The sequence below is a fragment of the Chaetura pelagica genome, unplaced genomic scaffold, assembly GCF_000747805.2.
Source record: "Chaetura pelagica isolate M959 unplaced genomic scaffold, ChaPel_1.0 scaffold121, whole genome shotgun sequence".
NCBI classification, from domain to species: domain Eukaryota; kingdom Metazoa; phylum Chordata; class Aves; order Apodiformes; family Apodidae; genus Chaetura; species Chaetura pelagica.
The window spans coordinates 1,585,469-1,592,986 of record NW_009954546.1 but is presented as its reverse complement, the minus strand read 5'-3'; positions in this window follow the sequence as shown (position 1 = coordinate 1,592,986).

Sequence of the window (7,518 nt, the reverse complement as noted above, 5' to 3'; positions counted from 1 at the left end):
AGAAAAAATTATTTTTTTTTTTTTTTTTTTTTTTTTTTTTTTTTTTTTTTTTTCTGCCTAGGAAATTGTACACTATTTTAATGTAGAATTCAATAAACCTTTTCTGACAGCTATTATGATTATTTTTTAGCTTAAGCCATCATTTATTAACTGAATGTATTTGGCGAGCTCAAATGACATTAATATGATATTTTTTACATGTGTTGTAGTCCCTTTTTTAATATGTATTCTAAGAGATAATGGTAGCCTATCAGATTTTCAAAAGTCAAACCATGTTATATATATCACATGGGAAGCATTTATGGTAGATGGCATGATAGAAAATGAACCTTGTTAGAGCTTCACGCTAGGTAATTACAGTTTGAAATATGTATGGTATTATCCCCCATAGATGATTAACCCACTTTTAAGGGGTGATAGCTGTTATTAATTGACCTGTTCACTGAACTCTAGAAGGTGTTTGGGAACATGCATATACCACAAATTGTGATTCTGCGTCATTAATCATCCAAGTCTCCTTCATGACTCAGTAGAAGTGGAAATCAAAAGATAAAAGGCTAACAGAATGCCCATTTTTTACAGACCCACAGATACATTACAATAAATAAAATTGTTCATGGCACAGTTCAAAATGAAGTGACTTTTTCTGCATTTCCTATCAAATTTAACTGTTTCTCCCTTCCCACCTCTCTTTCCTTCCCTGGACCTGCAGTGTCTTGCACTGATTATGTTCCTTACCAACATCCTGTCTCTCCATTTCAGGTCTCCCCTCACTTTAACATTTTCCATCTTTCTCTGTATTGTATATTAATTTTATTCCACCTGGAGCATATGCCACATAAAGCTGACTGGGGTGGCTGTACCTGAGGCACTGTGCTTTCCAACCATTTTCATTTGACAAGTCTCAGTGTGCACAGAAAAGTGTGGGAAGGGCACAAGAACAGGGCAGGTAGTGAGAGGACAAGGGCTAATAGATTAAAACTTCAAGAGGGGAGATTTAGATCAAATATTAGGAAGAAGTTCTTCACCATGAATGTGGAGAGATACCGGCACAGGTTGCCCCAGAAAGTTGTGGAAGTCCAGTCCCTAGAAAAATAAATTAGATGGGGCTTGAAGCAACCTGCCCATGCAGGGGGATTGGATCCAGATGATCTTTAAGGTCTCTTCCAACACATTCTATGATTCTGTGACAAGGTGCCCATACGCTCTCCTGTTTTCTGTTACCTTTTTAATGCTTATCTTTCCACCTGCGCTTCAGAAAAAAAGGTAAATCACTCAAATGTAAAATGGATAAGGGAAAGACAGCAGATGGAAGTTAACTGAGCTATTCCTCCAACAGAAAAGCGAGGGAAGGGACTATTAATATTCTTCCTAGAGGCCTTGGATGTGCTCCAATATGTGATGAGAGAACTGTACCTGTATCGTTTGTGAATATTTAAATGTACCTCATTGAGGCATTAGGACACAGACTTTTGTTCTATTTGTTCTGCTATTGGGATTTAGCTTCATCAAGTAATGTTCAGCGTGAGTTCTTCTAAAAGATGCCTGTATGGTTAAACTATGGTAACTCAAATGATGAGTTAAAGACTTGACTGAACACTGAGTGTTACTTATGAAATAATCATGACTTTGAGATGACAGATAGACTTGATTCCCTGAATTTCCAGCTGAGATTTTCTTTTTTTTCATTAGACAGACATGGGTTGAGTCTGTTGTATTCCAGGTAAAAATGAATTTGAAAAACTGTTCTAACCTAAAACTTCGAGATTTAAATAATTTAGATTGCCTGATTGCTCCCCAAACTAACATCTTCATTCCTGTTTTGATGGCAGAGAGGAGAGGAAGTATCATATTGTTGCAATAAGTTTAAATAACTTCAATAAACTTTCCCATCTAATCAGGGAGAATCAAATTCACATGTTTTGAAGATGAGAAAAAATTTATAATTGTGCCAGTGGAAAACGGGTTAGTCTGAGGGCTGATTCTTTTCTCTGAACATACCACAGGGGACAGATTTGTGTAGACATGATGTAAGAGAGGAATGCTTGCTGAACCCTCTGAATTTTTACAGTATACTGAAGACACACAGAAGAATCTAAAGTGATTAGCCTGGCTTTAACCAATATTCTGAAGATGAGGGAACCCAAATTCAGAGACCTCTGAGGGATCCACATGCCAAATATTGATTAGAAAATGGAAAGCACTTGAGGTAGTCTTCTGTAGATCCTGAGCCTTTCTATTAAACTTGGCCCCAAATAGTTAAGAACTGAGAAGATAACAGAAGGTATGCAGCCCTGACAGCTCCTCCCCACACCCCACAGGGTATTTTCCAGTGCAAGGTTTATTTTGAATCACAAGATGCATTAGTAGGTGCAGCTATGCCTTCCCCCACACCATCCTGAGCAACACTTTCACATCTTGTTATAAACGCTAATATTTCTTGTAGGTAATTTAAATATATAATTTTTACAGAAACACTGGTATAAAGCACAGTCTAATGTAAATGTTTGTATTTATAGGTTCATTAGAAGACTTTCTTAAAAAGATCAATACAGTATTTTAGGCTTTCTAGAAACATTTCATCTTGCAGGATTCACTAAGAATATAAAATGGAAAGCTCATTTGATTGTCCAAAATGTGCTGCAGAACAGCTACACATAGAGCTAAAAGAGACCAAGGTCTGTCTTACAAACTATTGCCCTTTTTCATCAGATAACAAGTATTTCCTGCATGATGGATTCTTGTTTAGGTCTTCAAGGCCAGAAAAGATGAAGACTTTTGGGTCTCCTAAGTAACGCCATCATTTCAACGTCTACATCTTAAAAGTTTTTCTCTGTGTGTCCTCTACATTTTTCCTTGCTTAAAGATATTTGAAATTTGTTGTTCTTTGACCTACTCATAACAACCCAGAAAAACTTAGTTTAAAAACTCTGCTGGAGTGGAAATTATTGACTGGACAAATGGTGGTATTCCCAGCTGTCAGTTTCTTATTTCTCCCTCTTTATCTAATAATTCCTCAGTACAAAATAAACAAGGTCCTCTCACCATCTAGGTCTTTACTGGGAATGCATATTTCACTGGTGGGCTGGAGTGAGTCTCCACCTTAATTTCTTTCTGTCTCTTTTTAAAAAAGAAGAACGAAGAGGAAAATACCATTTAGTTTCAGGTTTTTTATTTTTTCTCATGCCATTCTGAGGCCTGGTGGTATTTCATAGCCTTTTGCTGCCCTGGTCTGGATATTCCACTGAGGAATAATTTATTTGATTTTGAGTTTGGGAAAACACAGCAATTCCAAACATCTTCTCCACAACAGGCAAAAGTAATACAATTTTAAGAAGGAGACTGACAAGTAAACCTGTCAGTCATATATAATACATGCCATAGAATTACATACTTCTTCATACATTGAAGAACCTAATCTATTGGATTTGGTTGAGGCACCTTCCACGTTGAAGCCATTCAAACATGAATACACCTCTCTTTCAGCTAGCAGTTTGCTGAACATAAACTGTGTGGGATGTGTAGAAGTGTGTATATGTGTCTCTTGCATCTAATTTCAAATTCAGCTTGTTTTAACCTCGGCTTTATTTCTATGTTTACACAAGCCAGTATCTTGAGAGGCACAAGACCGTGTAATGTAAGCTTTGCTAAGGTTCAGACAAAGCTTTTCTGACAAACTGTAAATCATCACATAGCTCTGACAGTCCAAAAGGAGAAATCTTCCTCATGGGAAGCAGAAACACAACCAAAAGAAGCCTAAAACCAAATACATGCTTTGACAATTTCATAGAAAGCAACTCTGTAATTTTCTGCCTGGTCTTTTCCTTTTATTGAATGTAGTTGAATTTACTTTACTGACAGATCTCTGAAGCACTCCAAAGAAAATAAGGTCCATAATTATGCTTATTTCATGTACAGAAAGGCTTAGGGAAATGGAAGTGAAATGACACTGAGAACCTTGATAGCAGGTAAATAGCTACATCTAGAAGAAAAGGTGCATAAGTTCATAGAATGTCCAATCTGAATCTCTCTTTTTTTTTCAGTTTATGCTTAATATCTCTTCTTCAATCTGATGGAAATTATGTAATCTATTCTTTCTAAAATGTGTTTGCCTGTAAAGTTATAATCAGAATCTAAACTGAAAAAAAAGAGATCTGATAACAAATGGCTGAAATTATGAGTGTCCTGCATAAGTCAACCAAGGTAAAAAGAAGGCAATTAAAAGTCTGTTTATTCTGTTTCTCACAAAGCATTAAATTGACTATTAATTTCAGCAGGTACACTTAAAAAAAAATACACAGAAATCAAGAAAAAGAAAAAATGGAAAGTGGTAATTCTATTTGAACACCTCATATATTGTAGTGCATTTTTCATGAGTAAATATCTGCAACATGCAGGTGTCACTGCACCACTTGAAAAGAGAAGAAAAAGCTGCAATTGCAGGAATTTTGCACAAGTCATTCAAATTATTAATACAAAAACAGGTTCCTCAGAGCAATTAAGCAGAAAAATATTTAAGAACTATCATTGCCTTAAAATAGCAGTGAAATGCATATACTTGAACGAGTGAATCCCTTTGCTAGCCCATTACTGGAAGCAATCCAACCAAGTTAATGCTGCATTACACCTGAGATAATCAGATGTGTACCTGATCTTGCAGGTCAGTGATAATGCCTGTCACTTCTCCTCCTGCTGCCCCAGAAGGTCATGTCTTGAGTTTTCTCTGTACCACGTGCTACTCAAGGTCTAACAATAAGAGAAATGGGATTGCTGCCAACAGAAATGGTAAAACAGAAATTTAAATTAATGAAAATGCAAAACAAAACAGCAAAAACTCTTTTATGTGTTTATAACATTTATAATTGCATTGCTTAATAGCAGAACACAATTAGAATTAGTAATACAGGATCAGGGCAGTTTTGATTCCAAGGTTCCAAGTGCCACCTATTGTGGCATTGCTCTATATTATTCTTTAAAACTCAACCTACAAAGGTTGAGTAAGCCACTGTACATCTCTGGCTCAGGATTTGTGTTGAAAATGTCATCTCGTAATGTTATACTCTAGTGAGCACCCAGAAAAACCCAAACCAGGCAAGTCCAATAAATTGGTAGTCTGTGTGTACTGACAATAGGTAGTGATTCTAACACACATTCCACATAGTGTGACAGTGATAGTAGTGGGTTGTCCATCTGTACAAGGAAGGAGGTTATATATATCAGCTTAATATATGGTTGTAGGAACATGGCTTTCCTGCCATAACCATGAAATTGCCAACATGTAACCAACCACCCTGGGAGCACTACTAACACAAATATGCCTCCCAAAAATCAAACTTTGTGACCTGTTCTAAAAGGCAGCAGCTTGCTTCCTGATGTAAATCTTTTGTGAGTACATGGAACTATTTTGCAAAACTGCGATCATTTCAATTAAATTCTTAGTGAGGTCACGAATTAGAGGAAAAAAATATATTATTGTGTTTTGTTTGGACTTGGGTGACAAAAGTTAAACTAAGTATTTTCAGCTGACAGGAAAAAGCCCAGCTGGGGTGGAAGACATGACATCAACACAATGACCCTTTTCAGTAGAGGTGATTTTTGTTTTCCTCAGAAGAAAATGCAATGATTTAAGAACCAGCTATCTCAATACAAAACATAGTCCAGCTAAGTTGTTTGATATCTAAATAGGGACCTTTAACACACTGACAGTGTGTGTTAGACACAAAGGCTGGCTAAGGTTGATTAAAGAAAACGAGTTATTCCCCTTTTTGAAGGGCTGTAATTTATTTTCTCAGTGCTGTAAGTATATCCTTGCACTGAACTCAGATTTGCACTCATTATAAAAGAACAAAAATGATTCTGCAGCAAAATTCATAATGTCCAGAATCTGCAACAGGTTAATCACAGAAACCAAAAACCTTGACCACTTCTGATAAAATACACTTACAAAGGACTTTGCTTTTCAGGAAATGGACAAACTCAAATACATGTTCACCTATGTGCTCTCTGAATGAAATGCATGGGGGTTTGAAGTGGAAGAATGATTAAAAACTGAGGTCTCAGATACCCAGTCTCCAAATTATTTGTCAGCTAGCCTCTTCTCCCTGCTTAACATATCCCTCTGGACAGCACATTTCCTGGAGTGAGGCATGAGGAGATATGGAAGAAAATGAAATACAGCAAGACTTTCTGTGCTGTGGCAGCTGACTCTGTGGAGTATTCATTTCTTCTTGGGGATTCTGTGCATTCATCTGCATCCAGCCCTCATCCCTGCTCACCCTGCTATGCACTCCCACATTCTAATCTACATGTTTGTGGTGGACTTTGGCTGAAGATTTTGCTGATTTACCATGAAATCCTGAGGCCCAGCAAGTTTTGTGCTGGAGACACCTTCCCATCTAGCAATTGTGCTGCAGTGTGTTCTGAGATACCCAGAAGGTGTGCAGCCAGGCACAGCCCAGACCCCAGAACTGCAGAGCACTGAGCTTCCCTCGCCTCTTGGGACCACCCAACGCATGAAGACTATGTTGAAGGAAGGGCAGTTTCTAAAGCCAAGAACTGCCTCTACAGAACTGATGTTACTCAATTCACTGCATGCAACTGCCAGATCTTTCAATAAGGTTGTTGTTAAAAATTATCTCCTTGTGCAACTCAAAGTCTATTTGCATTACTAATCAACCCAGGAAGACAAGGGGCTCCAATAGAAGCCATAAAAAGAGACTATAAGAACCTCTTAATTGAGACCTTATCATTTTCTAATTTTGATGTCCTTGGCACTTCCTCCACACTCCTACTAATCAATCATTAAAATGGTGTTGTGTTGGGATCCTGGTAACTGTTTGACCTGTTCTTATCAACTTTGCCCCTTCAAGAAACTGCTCACTTCCCTGTGGTTTGCATGGATCAATAACAGCAGAAAGGTCACAAAAGCACTAAAGAGAGACGGCAATCAGAGACATGTCAAAAGAGAAAGGAAGTTTGACAACATCAAGATCAATCAGGGGCTACTCAGAAGAACTTGTCAGCTGTGATTAATGGCACATTGTGCATTGTTGTCATTTGAAAAATGCTTTAGAATGTTTTAGACCACTGCATGGAGAAATTGGGTTTAGACTCTTTTGTTGTCTTGTAACTTGCAGTTGCAGGGTCCAATGTGGGCCAGGCAAAAAAAATCTTGTTGGTGTCATGGCTGAGTAAAACTATCCTAAATGTGTTTGAGCAATGGATGGGATACAATTCACACAGATCTGGGAAAGCTCTGCTCCCAATCTCCACCACACAGTGATTAAAGAGGCCACTGAAAAAGTGATAGTCATGACAGAATACTCTGAAATATGAGTACATTGCAATGAAATGGAGAAGTGGTACTTTACAAGCAGAGGTGTGGTTTTTTTTTATCCCTTCCTTAGCTGAAGCTTCCCAAAGCCCAAACCCCACAGGAGATTTCAGTGTTCCAGTAGTGACTTTTACACTTCCTACCATCCTCAGAGGAATTCCTCAAGTATGGGTGAAGATCTTGGA